At 43.2% G+C, this 15,877-nt stretch overlaps 1 protein-coding gene across 2 annotated transcripts in view; it reads right to left on the bottom strand.

Annotated features, from left to right (window-relative positions):
• The window catches only part of zhx2a (zinc fingers and homeoboxes 2a), a 30,349-nt gene extending 17,150 nt beyond the window's left edge, over positions 1 to 13,199 (bottom strand). The window contains exon 1 of one of the 2 annotated variants that reach the window (XM_071895856.2): positions 12,797 to 13,199. The gene's annotated coding sequence lies outside the window, so the exon portion shown is untranslated. Of the gene's footprint in view, positions 1 to 12,259; positions 12,391 to 12,796 lie in introns of those variants that run through there. The other variant, XM_071895857.2, reaches the window with a different exon arrangement.
• Positions 13,200 to 15,877: the final 2,678 nt, after the last annotated feature.

Genomic DNA, 15,877 nt, shown 5'->3' with positions numbered 1-15,877 from the left:
CGACTGACACCTTTTGAGGGCTTGAAGGTCATCATTCGCTGGGCTACTCATTGTCCCAAGATATCTCAACTCCTTAAACAACCCACTGAGGCATCATTAGAATGCAGACTCATTACCATGGTGTCGCTATGGCAACCGTGGACGTAGCGCTGTAGTCAAGTAGCTGCTGCATCAGTGTCACTGATACAGAGTATATACAGTGATGACCAAACTGCATGCGGGACTGCATTTGGTCTGATGGCAGGCGTGTGATCAGGACAGCACTTGAAGTAAGAACTAAAGGCTGGGGCAGGAAAACAGAAATCTTCAAGCAAATAGGAATCTTCTACAAATAGCTGACAGGCTGTGTGTCCAAAAATCCTGAAATAAATCCCATCCCTGCAGGCTGCTTAGAGTGATGCCTTACTTGTAAGGTTTCCTCAGCCTCACTCATAGACTGTCGACGGAGAAGGGCAAGGAACAGTCACAAGGAGACGTTCCATTTTCCAAAATAGTCCCAAGTAGTCGTGGAAAGCGCATAGCAATGTCTGGGAGTAGGAGGGGTTACAGAAAGGTGTCTGCTTGGCCAGATGAAAACCTTTGCTAAGGGGAGGCACACAGACACACACACACACACACACACACACACGCACACACAAAGTCTGCCCTTGCCCAGAATTCTTCGATTCTTCCAGTGAGTCTGCTGTAGCCAGTAAGCAAAAGATACATCTATTAAATAAAGCCGTCTTTACACAGAGCAAGAAGTAAACCCGGGGTGAAAAGCCGGGGGAGAGCCGGGTTATTTTTCATAATCAGTTTACATTGACATTTATTCGCCTTTAACCTGGCTTTTCATCTTTACACTGAGGAGGCGAGGTGGAGAAATAACTCAAGTGGCTCTTGATACTTCAAACTCGACTTTACCATTAGGTCTAGGCTGGTGATGGAACGCCTGAGTAGTGCGAGATGGTTACCATGGTATTTGCTCCTGGTATTCTCCGGCTTTCATTTGTACAGAAAACATACCGGGTCAGATCTGGCTTCTCTCCTCTCTATTTTTAATCAACATTAGTAAATAGTCAGCTGGTACACTCAACATAACTGCTATAGAACTTTTGCTACTGTTGTCAGTGCTGCCAATGCTTTCCCCATAAAGGCTGCCACTGTCTCCTAAAAACGTTTCTACAAGTCACTGGATGATATCATACATAAGTTTGCATATTAATTAGTGAAAAGAGTGTACAAAATGAAACTAACAAAGCTATGGAACTGGTGGTATCTTCCGCCATATAATCACAAACTAATTAGTTGTACACTTGCAGGCTGAATTGCAGACTAAACTGCTGGCAAAACTGAAGTTGATTTAATTGGCGTTAGTTGACTGGCTGAAAGACTAGAAAGGGAAAGGCCCGTGTCAAGGGTGCTGGAAACTGAGGATCCACTGGTGTCAGCAGGCCCTTCCTCTCTCTCCTCTATCATTTTCAGTGGAGGAGGGATGGGCCGTGCTTCTGCTGCCTCGACTGGCTACATGGGAGCACTGAATGGCGTCATGGAAAAGAGCCCTGGTACAGTGCATGAGACTGATGAGTTACCATGGCAAAGTATAATTTCATTCAACAGCCAATCTTGTGAAACACTCGAACTTTCCGAGAATGCTTATTTCCTTGAAAAAGTAATCATTTTAGGGATAGACTAGGATATCTGTGATACAACATATAGCCCAACCTTAAATAGACAGAGTGGCCCATACTGAAGCTTCCCTGTTGTACGATGTTGAATTGAACGGGGTCAAGTTTCTTGGACAAAAAAACACAAGTTCGGTGACCTTGGGACAGGAATTCTTTGTGCCGGGAGCTGCTGCTCAGCGGTTTTGCTTCAAACATCACAGCAGTACAAGTGAAAGAAAGCACTATGCGCTCAAACTAAACTTATGTTCCAGAGAGCTGGACCCATGTCAGCCTCTGAGTTGTTTAAATAACTTATTTTCACACCTTATCTCTATAATGTCACTTCATTGCCACATATGAAAAACGTGCACTAATTGTGGCCCTTGTATACTCAGCTTCTCCAGCAACTACACTCACTAGCGTCTCTACACCCAGTTAGTTAGTGTCTAACCTAGTCAGCCAGTTAGCTTCTGTCTGGAGACTGAGCTGTGTGCCGGAGCCAAAACTCCCTACTGTCTGGAAGCTCATTAAACTTGTATGAAGTCTCCTGGCAGCCAGTTGTCTGCCCGTCTGTCTGTACTCGCCTGTTGTCTGGCTGTCTGTCTGTGTGGTGCATTATATCACTGGAGCCATCTTTCTGAAAGAGTTATGTTTAATGCTGCCGGGCAGCAAATACATTTATCAGCTAGTAATCAATTTAGACTACATACTGGAGTACATATTGGAAAGAATACAGAGAGATCAATATAATTCCTCAGTACCATTGAGCCTGTCTAATGTATAAAGACAGATGGATAACATATATAAAACAGAAACATACTGGTGCTAGGAAGGACATCTATCCAACAGCAATGGGAGGAGGATGACACTGAACAAACGATCAGGACAGCAGAACAGTACAGACTGAGAGCAGGAAGAAGCAGAGTTTCCAGTCAGTCCCTATTTCTGGGTACAGCTAACGTCATCTCGAAGTGCGGCGGGGAAAAATTATAGATCAGTCTGATCTCAATGAACTGGCAATAATGGAAAAGTTGTGAGATAAGCAGGAAAGCATAGATTCCGATCAATATTACATATTTTAGATCGTCAGTGACTCTTATGTTGCATTTTTATCAGCCAGTCATGATTTTTTACCATGTCCACTTTCACATATTCGGCTGTCTCTGCTGTTAACAGACTGTGACATGATACAAATGAATAACATTGTCATGCTAACAGGCTTTAACAGAGACTGGTATCAACTCCCCGGATGGCCTGTGTGTATCTATAGCAGAAAACAAATCAAAACAGCAGGACTACAACAACTGCATCAACAACAATGACAAGAGCAGCATCAACATCAATATAACTACACATCAGCATCAACAGCACCAAGAGTGCAGTAGTGCAATGACAACATCACCACTAAAACAACAAGAACTGCATCGACAACAGCATAAAATTAACACTATCAACAAATGCAACAGTACAAAACTACAATGCAACTACAACAGTGAAATAGCTGAGAGACTCTTTGAAAACGCCATCACGTTTAATTTTAAATCACAAGAAGTAACAAAAACACACATACAAACATATTGCACGGAGGGAAGGCACGCACTGCTTTTGCTGGCATTGTTGTGTGTGGGTGTGTGTTGCCCTGCGTGCGTCCGTCTGTTTTGAGTTTGTTTTCACTCTCGACTGCTTGTTCCACAAGTCAGCCACTGCAGTGATCTGGAGGACAATGTGTGTGTGTGTGTGAGAGAGAATTGTGTGGGGGCGGAGAGGCACCACTACTTATACAGCACGTCCCATCAGGGGTGTGTGTGTGTGAGAGAGGGAGGGCGGGGGCTGAATTTCGGACCGTCGCAGAATTAATTTAAATCTCATCAACCGGCTCCTCTAGAGCAAAGCAAAGTGCTGCACTGTGTTAGAGTGCGTGATTTAGTCTGCATAGCAACAGGCCAGCGGTACTTTTGCAGGGTTGGGATCAAGGCAAAATAATAAAAAAGTGGGGAAATAATGAAGATAGTTATTTCACCACATCAAGAAATATGGGGGAATAGAAGAAAACCAAGCATGTCCATCAGAAAAGAATGTGACCAAAACACATTTCTGCGTTGCTCCCTATCAGACAAAGATTTTCACAAAATTGATTTTCTAGCTATTGTGTAGTGTGTCTAGCAACATTTCACCTTTTTAGATTTCTAACATTTTAGCCTGCAGTATTTTATTCAGCCCACTGGAAGCTGCAAGGACTCTGGAGGGTTTTTGCAATATCACAAATCTATCAACTTTTGTGGCAAAGAAGTTGGCAAACTTTCAAAAGGAAGTTCCAGGAAACAAGACTGGTTATCATTGCCTTGACCTTCTTCAATGTAGAGACCTTGTAAAGGACTTTGTTGTTTATATAGAGTGGACATTTTGTCATGTAAGCCATGCTGCATTCAATCAAGTTGCCTGCCTTCCAAATATTCTGGTTCACTTGACATTAAACACACACAGACACACAGACACAGACACACGCTCACACACACAGGGCATGCTATAAAAATATCCAAGCGTCACCAACTGTGCGGGCTGGTGGTTGTGTTACTATGGTAACAAGGTAGCCAACAGACAGTAAGCGTGCATGTGTGTGTGCATCTAGGAGTGGAAACCAAGCAGGGGTCGATCAGTCACGACAGCAGTGCACAAAATGTTTAAAATCTATCTGCTGATTCTAACAATTATTTTACGCTATTAGCATGTCGAAACTGAATGACACATTCAAAGTTGAGCCACCACTTTGTGATGGCAGCCCCATTACATCGTCATTGATAGGGACGTCTTGAATATTTCCCATATTAGCCACATATCTGCTGTGACATATTTGATGTCATCAGACCCCTCAGAATCTCTATGTTCATTTAACATTAAGTGCAGTAGATATGAGCAATTGTGCTATAATACCTGTGCAGCTACACAGTATATAAGGTTTCAAACTACAGCAAATACTCTACCTAAACCTAACTAATAGAAACAGAAATCATATGACGTGACGTGAATAAACTGCACACGACACTCTCGTGTTTATTAACCCGGCGGGTCTGTGATCACTTCATACCAAAGGATACCAAAGAAAGAAGCTAAAGACCTAACGTCGGTGAGTCCAGCTTTCTCTGGACGGAGCGCTCACTTGCTGCTGTTCAGGAGACGGTTTGTATTTCCCTCTTAGGTTTTGATTCGTCACTTTCTGTGGGCGGAGAAATTACGATAACAGCATTTTGTGTGGGCGAATAGGGTGAAACTATGGGTCTCAATCAGCGGGGACGAGACATTTTTCTCTGTTGGAGCCCCACATTATGATTTAGGCTGATAAGACAGGCGTATTTTTTACATAAAAATCTCACCTAGCGTAGTGAGTAACACACTACAAGAATAAACTCCAACAGCTTCTACTACCTGGCTTTCACTACTTTTCTCTCTCTCTGCATCACCATTTCTACATGTTTGGCATTTTACAACACACAAAATGTATCCCCAATATTCCCAACGCTGTCTACTTTGTACTTGTGTTTTTGTGTAGCTTGCTTGATAATGGGCCCCCTTGACATGCTATATATATTCCTTTTTCACTCCCCGTCCAGCTTTACGCTCCTCTCTCTCTCTCTCTCCCCCCCTCATGGCCTTGTACCCAGGGTGTTGTGCCACACTGATAACAGCACATCACTCTCCCATAGAAATTCTGCACTCCAAAAAGGTCAACTTTTCAGGAACGGAGAAACACTGTTTAATGTTTTATCAATGATTCAGTTTTGTCGTTGGGGACGTTTTACCAGACGGGGGAAATATCAGTTGTCAGTTAAGGTAAATAAACCAAACTGGAGATGCAAGGTTTCTACGGGACAGCAATGAGTAGGGTAAGGGTCATCTTGCACACAACCAGCCACCTGCAGCTTAGGTCAATAATGACAGGGGACATGGGGGGATTCTGGCTCTGTTCTGCCAAAAAGTCAGTCCAACAGTTACCGCATTATAATAATTCCAAATGATACCACATTGTAATGCATTGCGACATATGCTTTACATAGAGAATTATTCATTTATATTGTTCCATGTCTCCTTTATGTGTGTGAGAGAGAGAGAGATCTATGTTTTTATTATCTTGTTGAGTCCAACTGAGAAATCCTGGTGACTTTGGAGTTCTGTTTTGTGTGTCAGCGCACATACTGTATCCCTGAGGTACCAGATTTCCCACCTGTCAATCTCTGCCTTTCCTGCAGTGGGTGTGGCTTGTGGATTGTCTCTGGGTTCTCCTGATTGGTCCAAAGCTGACAGAGGGGGTGGGAGGGGAGGGTGTATCTTGACTCTGTGATTGGTTGATGTGGTGCAGAGGAGAAAGGCCTTTAGTAAGCTCTCTCTCCTTTCCTCCCCCCCCCCCCTCTCTCTCCCTCTTTCCCCTTTTCCCAAACCTGAGACACGGAGGACGCAGTGGGATGGGTAGAAAAGAGGAGCCACTGTACACACACACAGTAACACAGGCATGAATGACCTAAAATGACACACAGACACTTACTGTGTACTAGCTTCTGAAACAAACTTTTGCATCAATTGGCCGCAGTGGCTAGTGTATTCAGAATTTCACCAGACAATTTCTCAGCCGCCAAAGTAGTTTTAAGCATATAAAAGACTGAAGAGGCCATTAGAATTGAAAGACTAACTAGGATTAAGATTTGGCTGGTGGATGGTGTAAATTTCAAGCCCTAATATGTATACATACACATGCGTACACGGACAAGTAGGCTTATACATGCAGAAGCACACTACTGCACAAACTGCTATGCAGCGACACTGAACGAAAAAAAAAAATCAATGCAGCAATGAAGCAGTGAAGTCTTTAAAATCCATAGTGATCCACTGCTTATGAATTGACTGACTGCAGATACACTACTAATGGAGGGGTCTGGTGTTAACAAGGTCATGCTGTAAGACTCATTAACATACCCCCCCCCACACACACTTTTTTTTGCACTCTCTCACTCTTAGGGTGTCTCTTGTTTCCCGTTCGCACACACTCAGACATTCTGTCTCTCTCCTTTCTCTCGTCTCTTCTTTGTAACTCTCCCTCTCTAGCTCTCACACTGTCGCTCGCTTTCTCTGTCTCCCGTTAATCTCCCTCTCAGCCTCCGCCAGCCTCTCACTTTCTCACTTCTTTCTCCCTGACTCATATCACTCTCTCTCTCACGCATTGTCACTCATTCTCCCTCTTCCTCTGTATCGCTCTTGCTCTGCCACTCTTTCACTCTGCCCTCTCTTTCTCTCTCCCTCTCACAGACTCATTCACACTCACTCTCACGCAATCAAAATTTTATAGTCCCTCTCCTTCTGTCACTCCAATTGTCTCTTTCCCCTCCATCACGCTCTCTCTCTCGCTCTCCCTCGCTCTCCCTCTCAGTCCCACCTACAGGTGATGAGCTCATCTCTTCGGTTGCCTTAGTCACCTAACAACACGTCTAGGAAGGCAGCAGAGCAGAGCAGAGAGGACCTGGACCGAACGAAGCACGGCGTAGATGTTAGTGACATCATCACAGAGCCAGGCTGAGCGCGCCAGGCCGTGATGACAACATCCTCCGTCCTCCAACCCATGATGACTCATACCAATGTTTCACAAAGAGAATGGACAGCCGTTATAATAGCTTGGGGATGAATGTGGTGGTGTAATGTGTAGTTTGGAAGTGCTGGAAGTTCCTTGTAAATGTGAACAATATAAAAACATCCTCCCTCCACCTTCCGCCATCCTGTGACTCACGCTGACGCAGCCATGTTTGAAAGCCACCACGGGCTGGCTGGTATGGCTGCAGCAATAGCCGCAATACATTGTGAAGTAAGCTGGATAAGTGCGAGCAAAAGATGAATACACTGAAATTATAAGATCAATACGTGGCTGGTTTTGTGCCACATGCAGCTTATGGCTGTCAGTGTAGCCTAAACGAGTAATAATCAAAAGGGATATGGCTTCTTAGGATTCACTGTATTATCTCCTAAAATCTCCTAAAGTCCATTATCAACAGCTTTAATATTAGCATCACACTCACCACCTTGCACCTCTGCATCATGTAACATCTGAGTAGGCTGGTTTGAGGTAATGTTAAAGGCCCTGACACACCAGGCCGACGGTCGGCCATCGGGCAATGTCGGGCCGTCGGTAAGCGTCGGTGTCCCTAGTTTTTGCGGTGTGTCCCGCACCGTCGGCACTAGTCGGACCCTGTCGGCGTCTTTTCGGCCGATTGAGCATGTTGAATCGGCGTCAGAGCCGTCGGTGAGAGAGATCACTCTGATTGGTAGTTCGTGTTTTGCCTCTGGATGATTGGACTGATAAATTCCTTCAACATGTGGAACTGAACAGGAAAGAGCCGAGCGAAATTTTTTTAATCGGAGGTTTCATTTATCTCCAGCTCTCGACACAGGTTCGGGAAAGCCCCTTGAGCCTGTCGCTGGAGTAACGTTATTCATGATTTCACCCATCTAGTGCGGTTTCTCCTTATTTTTCGCCTCCGCCTCTTCCTTTCTTCTTCCACAACCAAAAGACCAAGGGCTGACAACGCCAGTGCCATTTGCAACTTCTTATCAGACATAAGGTATGGAGAGTTATTTCCCCTCACGCAGGCGCAGAACGTACGTGCTAGTTGGCCGTCGGGTGTAGTCTTTGTGGTGTGTTCAAGTGCAACTTTTTGGACCAGACGCAGGCGACGTGAGGCGACGCAACAGTCAGCCTTCGTCGCCGCTGGTTCTTTGAAGTCGGTTTGGTGTGTCAGGGCCTTTAGCTGCGACAGCTAGCTATCCAGCCTTGTTGTCTTGTTGTGAATAAGCGGGTCCAATTTTCAGCGCTAACATGGAAGTTGATTTTCACACCTTACAAGAATGAATGGCAGCAAAAGGCTTCTTCTGGAGGTAGGGAAAAAAGCTCTGATCCAACTACACTGACTTTGTGTAGACACCACAAGGAATAATGTAAAGGAGAGGGGCAACCTAGACGACTGGCACAAAAACACTGATATTATCCATTAACAGATTTTCTTATTCCTACAATATCCCAACATGACCACTTACAAGGGTCTGAAATTAACTTTTTTCTCCACCAGCCACAGCGGCAGGTAGATGAAAAAACTGACCAGCCACTTCTTTGCACCATAATAACTGAGGCACAAAACCATGCAGAAAACATTCAAATCAGTCCTTAAAATGCTCATAACATTGCATTTATTATTCATCAGTCACATTTTTTCTAATTTGGCTTGAACAAGCATTATGTCCCAGTTATTTATTTGCTTATAAAGTCACATTTGAGATTTAGATAGTCAGAAAATGTGCTTATTTCTTCAGTCAGCAGTATATTGAATTTCATCAACGGCCAAACTTATTTGCTCTCTTCTCCTATGGCTTGTTCACCCCAGGCAAGAGTCGGCACATTTAGAGGACCGGTACTTGCTTTCCAAATAGTGTGAGCTTACTGTATGAGTACTACATGACATGAGATGTACTGAGTGTGGTGGCGGACTGTGGGTGCAAAGAGAGAATAGTGGGTGGTAACGTTTGCTGACAGCGCCTCCATGCAGACAATGATTGGAAATGTGATTGCTGACTGACAGCAAGATTTGTGACAGTCTTGGCTGTCGAGTAACATAATCATGTATTGGCTGTCAGTCGTCCAGTGCTACAATTACATTTGTAATCATATGCGATCGTAGAAGCGCAGAAGAATGTTTTGTCTCAAAGAATCAGCCACTAATGAGGCGGGTGATTAGTTATAGGTTTTGGTATTATGAAAAGTTTGAGGAAATCAATATAAATCATTAAATCTGACATCAAGATAACCTTCAAAATCAAACCACTGGCTTTGATTTGGTACAATCCAAAGCCAAAGTGCACAATAAACTTGCAGAAATTAAGACCTTCATGTTTTGATTTGATTCCTGTGGGTTACAATTTAATATCACAATTCTTGATGCATTGTGATTTTCAATTTAAATGAATTTAACAGACTGAGTCTTGTTAATTTTCCACCATCTGACTACAGTAAACAACTTAACGCCTCTAAGAACAAATATAGCGAATCATCTCACATTTGGATGTTTTGGCTGTGTTATTCTAGGAGGTCACAGTATGTTGAGAAACTCTGCGTGGTTCGGCAAGACTGAGAAAACAGGTAACTGAATGAGGGGAGAGTTAATTTTTTGTAAGAGCCTGCTTTTCCAAAAATAACATTTGCAAAGCGCTTTACTGTAAATAAACCAAATGAACTTTGGATGTGTATAAAATCTCTCCCTGCTAAAGTGTCCTTTCTCTCCACTGTCATCACTGAGTAGCGATGATGGGACAGACTGATATTGTGAACATGATAGGATGGTGACATCTGCGCATTTCTCTAATCCCTTGAGCAATAGAAATAATGAGAATAATTTCCAAAAAAATATTTAAACACAGACTTAATCTTGCATCTGTCACACAGTAAAAACAATAGAATCATACTGTCTTATGATATCTGATACTGGACAACAACAAAAGGGATTGTAAATTGTTGCCCTTACGTTCACCTGTTTGCTCTAGCATGCTGAGACACTTGGTAAATACAGTGGTTGATTTGCTCATATTTAACAAGGAGGATGATGGGCAGGCAAAGAGTTTTACAACTTCTCAAGAAGAAGATAAATATAATAAATTGTGCACACTGTGTAAGGCAAGTACACTCTAAATAGTTGTGGGCCCAAGTCCTCTAACTTTGGCTGTACTGTGTCCATACATTTTCTCTAAGCTTTGCTACGCAATAAACTAAGTAACTGTGTGTATGATTTGAAAGGTGATGTTTATCAATAGCAGGTATACTCTGATTGCTCAGCCACCAATCAAAATCAGTCAGTTGTCATTACAAATTATTTGATCGGTGATCTCTAAATTGGCAGATCATGAGTGGCAGTCATATGAAGGAAAAACATGTGAGCCAAATTTCTCTCCACATGGAAAAAGCAAGAATGTGTGGCTTAGTGACTGTAGCCAAGTTTATACCCAGGGGCATTCTGGGTAGCGGGTACTGCAGGAGGGGCAATCACATTGTGATCAGACACGGACTCGTATCTGTTACAGGAGCGCTGGCACTCTTCATCGGAGAATGTTTATAACCGTAAAATAAGAAGTTGTCCCAGGTGCTTTGACATACAGTAGGCCATTAACAGCTCTTTGCAGGCTTTCAATAATGCAAAGTCATAATAATGTGAAGGGAATGTAATGTAATGAACAAGGTATTTATCACACATGTGTTTGAGTACAGACAATATCTCAAAATGATTGGGTGACAGCTATACAAAAAAAGCAATGTCCATAACACACACTCGTTTCTTTCTATTATTTGGGCCACTAGCGGGTACTGAGTGTTTTGACCTGTCAGAGGTCAGACTGCTAATGCTAGTTAGCAGGTGCATTTAACTGCTGCACAGTGAATTGAGTGTCAAAGCTTTTATATAACCTACACCATGTTAGATACAAAGTGGCACTCTACCCCTAACCTCCATGCTGACAGAGTCGATATCTAATAGTAACTGGCATCGGTGTCCAGCTGGTGTTACTGTGTAACATCCTGGAGTGTATCCAGTTTTGGTAGTGCCAGATAGTCCTGTAAGTGTTACTTTTTCCTTGCTCATCATCATCATCGTCGTCATCATCATGGCTGCGTGCAAGTCCCACCCTCGTGAAAAATCACTATAATATTCCTAGAGGGACTACTGTGTCTACTATAGTGAGTTACCTTAGAAGACCTTTATGGCATTTTTTCTCTCCCATGGTCTGCCTATAATATTCCTATACGATATAAAATATGTTATATTTGATTGGTGTATCACCATATATTGATGATGGAGTTAAACTACAATACATAGTATTAAGTGACGTACATTGGACTTTCAGTTTTGTTGCTGAGGCAATGGATTCGAAGGCAAGCTGAATTATTTGTTTGGATTATGGGACCCAATAATGTAATTGTTTATGCATCATGTGTATATTGTTGTGCCATGCGTTATGTTTGATGCTTGCCCCATATCTGTTTGTGTATGTACCTGTTCTCAATGACTTCAGGGATAAACAGAGTCTCAGAAGCACCATTTTGGATGCAAGACACTGAAATAAACCAATCAGTCAAATGAGTATCCTTCCAAAATGTATTATTAGACTGATAGAGTTATTTTTCTTCCCCACAAGGGCACACGTACAAGCAGACACCCTGGTTGAAACAAAGTGTGTGTACTGACTCCAGTGCAGTACAGTGCTGCACTCAGTCTGCCTCCATGCAGGCAGCCAGGCAGCGCAGGAAGGGTACTGGGCTCACAACCAAAGTTGCAATTCTGAATTAAAAACAACCACGCCTGACTTTTACAGCAGTTACAGCCACAGTATAGGCCTACTGCGACGAATGGATACACGGTCTGTCGCTCAGTCAGCGTTGCCTGTCTGTCTGCCTGTCTGTCTGTCTGCAGTATAACGGCCGTGGCCGCGGAGGGGAGGCGGCGTCACTTGGGGTAACGTTACGCCTACATCACATAGTCACAGAAATCAAAGTCTATAAACAACGTCGGACTGAAAAAGTTGCACTCAAAACAACGTACCGGTCAAGGTGAACGCGTACACCGGCGTCGACCGGAGTTTAGTGGTTATTTCCACCGGTCAAGCCGAGATGTGACAGAGGGGCGCAGAAAAACACTCTCCCAAATGTTCCCCCTCTCGCCATCGACGTAACAACATGTCGGCAAAGGACGGCCATGTTTTGCTGGTTATGTCGACACGGGGAGGAGGAAAAGTAGACACGATGTTCTCCCTCTCTGCCTTCCCCCACCACGGTTACAATGTATTCAAGTGAAACTTAACACGGGGGCGAAAACGTCCAATTATCAACTTGGCGGACACATTGTCTCAGTACGCAGGTGTAAACGACAGGGGCAAGCAAAGTTCATGCGGCTAGACAAGTTAAAATATTTATACGGAGGCGTGTGGCTGTTTGTGAGCCACGCAGAGGTAGTACGTCAGGAGAGGAGCGAAAACAAACAACTACATGCAGTTTTAACTTGAGGGGACTTGTGTTTTTTTTAAGGGGGGGGGGGTGTTAGCCGCTGCAATAACAGAGGAAGAGTTTATCTAATTCTTACCTGCCCGCCGATTTGGTGCGATGCTCAGGTGGCGCGGTAAATCCCCAACCGACTGCTTACCGACAAAATAAGCCAAATCGCGTGTAATATTCTAGAGACGGTCCAATATCCGACCAGACAACAGACGACAGGAAAGAAAAAACTGGCGATCACAAGGAGGATCTACGCCAAAAGCCACATGATCGCCGACGTCAGAGTACGTATTTGCATGCCATACCGGAGCGCCGGTGTCCGTCCACAGCGGGTCCATGGTGTTACAGCCCGGAAAAGTTGAGAGACAGGCTCGGGGAAGTGACCCAACTCCCCGTGCACACGGCTGGGTGAGTGCTGGGCGCTAGTCTAGGAACCATGCTTTCTGATTTAAAAATGAATGAACTGCGTCTTGCTGTCAAGTTGTGCCTGTGTTGATATCGCTCGCGCTCGCTCTCTCTCTCCCTCCCTCGCTCTCTCTCTCTCTCTCTCTCTCTCTCTCTCTCGCTCTCTCTCTCTCTCTGCTTGGAGCTAATTGAATATTAAATGAACAGAGGGAAAGTGGGGGCGTTTGTTACCCTGAAGTCCCTCCCTGCCCCTCCCACCCCGTCTCACTGTCACCCCCCCCCCCCCCCCCCCCCTTCTCTCTCTCTCTCTCTCCTCTCTCTCTCTCTCTCTCTCTCTCTCTCTCTCTCTCTCTCTCTCTCTCTCTCTCTCTCTCACAAATCAATTCAATTCAAAGGGGCTTGGGAAACATACATTTACATTGCCAAAGCAAGTGTGAAATAAAAATAAAAATGTACGTACAATTAAAGATATACTAGAAATGTGTAAACAGAGCTGTGTAACATTGCAACATTGCAATCAAATATATAAATAAGAATAGGTAAAATTACCTTAAAAATACAAACAGAAACATTGTGCTTTTGCTGTTAAAAAAAAAAAAAAAAAAAAATATATATATATATATATATATATATATATACAGATAAGTAAAGATAACTTAAAATAAAAATAGAAAAATGTGGACATTGCAGTTAAAACATATAAATACAAATAAGTGAGAACTGTGTAAACACACTCACTCTCTCTCTCTCTCTCTCTCTCTCTCTCTCTCCTATCTGTATGTGCGTAGGAGGCGAGGTGGAGTTGCTGCAGTGCTTTCTCAGGTGAAAACTGTCCTATGCAGAGGGGAAAACTGAGACCCATATACCTCTCTCTCTCTCTCTCTCAGACACACTCACACACACATTGACTCTCTCTCTCTCTCTCTCTCTCTCTCTCTCTGTCTGTCTCTCTCCCTGCATCTCCTCCCTTTCTTTCTTCCACCACTACCAAACACGTGACAGGATCTTCAGAGGTGACTCTTGGGTCAGCAGATCCATTCAACTTTATATTGGAGAGAGAAACTACCACAGAAGTCACAGAGTCTGACAGCTCACACGCAACAGTGACCTCCGCTGGCTCCAATTCAGAACAACTGATTCTGACCTTGGCCCATGCACACATCATACTATTGGTGGTGTCATGCAGGAAATTTGTATCTCCAATTTTGCCTTTACTATCCATGAAAACTGTCTCTCAGTGTCTCTCGTGAATAGGAAATGTTTCATGACCCCCGATGATAATTTGATACTTTATTGATCCCTGCAGGGAAACTCTCTTCTCATTTGTTCTCCTCCACAGGGAGATCAAGGTGTTCAGTTACACAGCGGTGGCTCTGGGGCTGGTAGGGATTCAGTGTCTTGCTCAAGGACACTTCAGCAGGACGGACGAGCTCCTCTGGATTTTGGACAGCTTCTCTAACCCGCCTGTAAATACATGCATGTCAGTGGAAAAAAATCAGCTGGTTTCCCTAAATTCGCTAGAGGACGATTTTTTTGGAGATGCAAAGTTTCTATTTTTATTTATTTTACCTTATTTTATTTTATTTTTCTTTTAAATTATTACTGTTTTAACTCATTGATCTTTCTGTTTGTACCAGAGTAGGCCTTTAGGACTGACCGTGACCATTAGATACTATATTGCAGTGTAGACCCTGATAAAACACTGGTAAAACACTGTTTATTTCTTTCTTTTCTTTTCTTTTCTATGGACCATGAGTCTGCAACAAAGATGAAACTGAATTTAATTGAAATTGATATATACACAATTGGGTTCAGCACCCATCTCTATTTTGGTGCAAGTGACTTTCCGTAGTGCATTTTGTACTAAAACTGTTAAAATGACAGTATATAAACCCGAATTCCATTTTTGAGTGTGATGCTGCTCTAATTGTGTGTGTGTGTGTGTGTGTGTGTGTGTGTGTGTGTGTGTGTGGAGGTAGGGAGCCCAGATTCAGTAAAGCATGTCCTTGATATGTATAAAAAAAATATTAAAAATACCTGCTCTTGACTCTTAACCTCAAACAGAATGAATATCGGGTGAATCCAGGTGAAAAGTAGGATTCATTAAACATTAGACAGATTAAACAAGGCTTTTTAAGCCTTGTGACTAATGAGACAACTGAGATAACTGAGACGTCACTTGCACAAACGCAATATTAGGAAGGTGTTGCAAAAATGTTGTATTGTGTTTATAGGCCAAGGTCTGACTAACCTTTCTAATTGAAGTCATATATAGCTACTGTATATAGGAGGTTGGTAGCAGTCTTCTTAACTATACAGGGACAATGATATTTCTAGTCAGTCAGCATAATGATATATGTCCTGTCTTTTCTGATTACCTTGACCTCCAGTCTAAAATGTGTATTGGAATAGGTAATGAAGTTGAATTCTATTCTATTCTATTCTATTCTACAGTTCTCTTCTCTTCTCTTCTCTTCTCTTCTCTTCTCTTCTCTTCTCTTCTAATCTCCTCTGATTTCATCTTGTCTCGTCTAACCTAATCCTAACCTAGCCCAGTCTAGTCTAGTCTAGCCCAGTGTAGTCTAGTCTAGTCTAGTCTAAAGTGGAGTCCAAACAGCATACAGTCACCAGTGCCGCAATGCCAACTGATCTCCAGTCAATCCATTATTCATTAGCTGAGCTAGCCACTACTGGCTGCTGGGGAGTTTGGGTTCATTTGAAATGCAAATCATTTTGTGCATGCAATCAGAGTTGTACAGGCTTT

Source organism: Centroberyx gerrardi, chromosome 12 (genome assembly GCF_048128805.1).
Source record: "Centroberyx gerrardi isolate f3 chromosome 12, fCenGer3.hap1.cur.20231027, whole genome shotgun sequence".
NCBI lineage: Eukaryota > Metazoa > Chordata > Actinopteri > Beryciformes > Berycidae > Centroberyx > Centroberyx gerrardi.
Note: the sequence above shows the minus strand (reverse complement) of the source record. Positions and strands in the feature narration are given on the sequence as shown.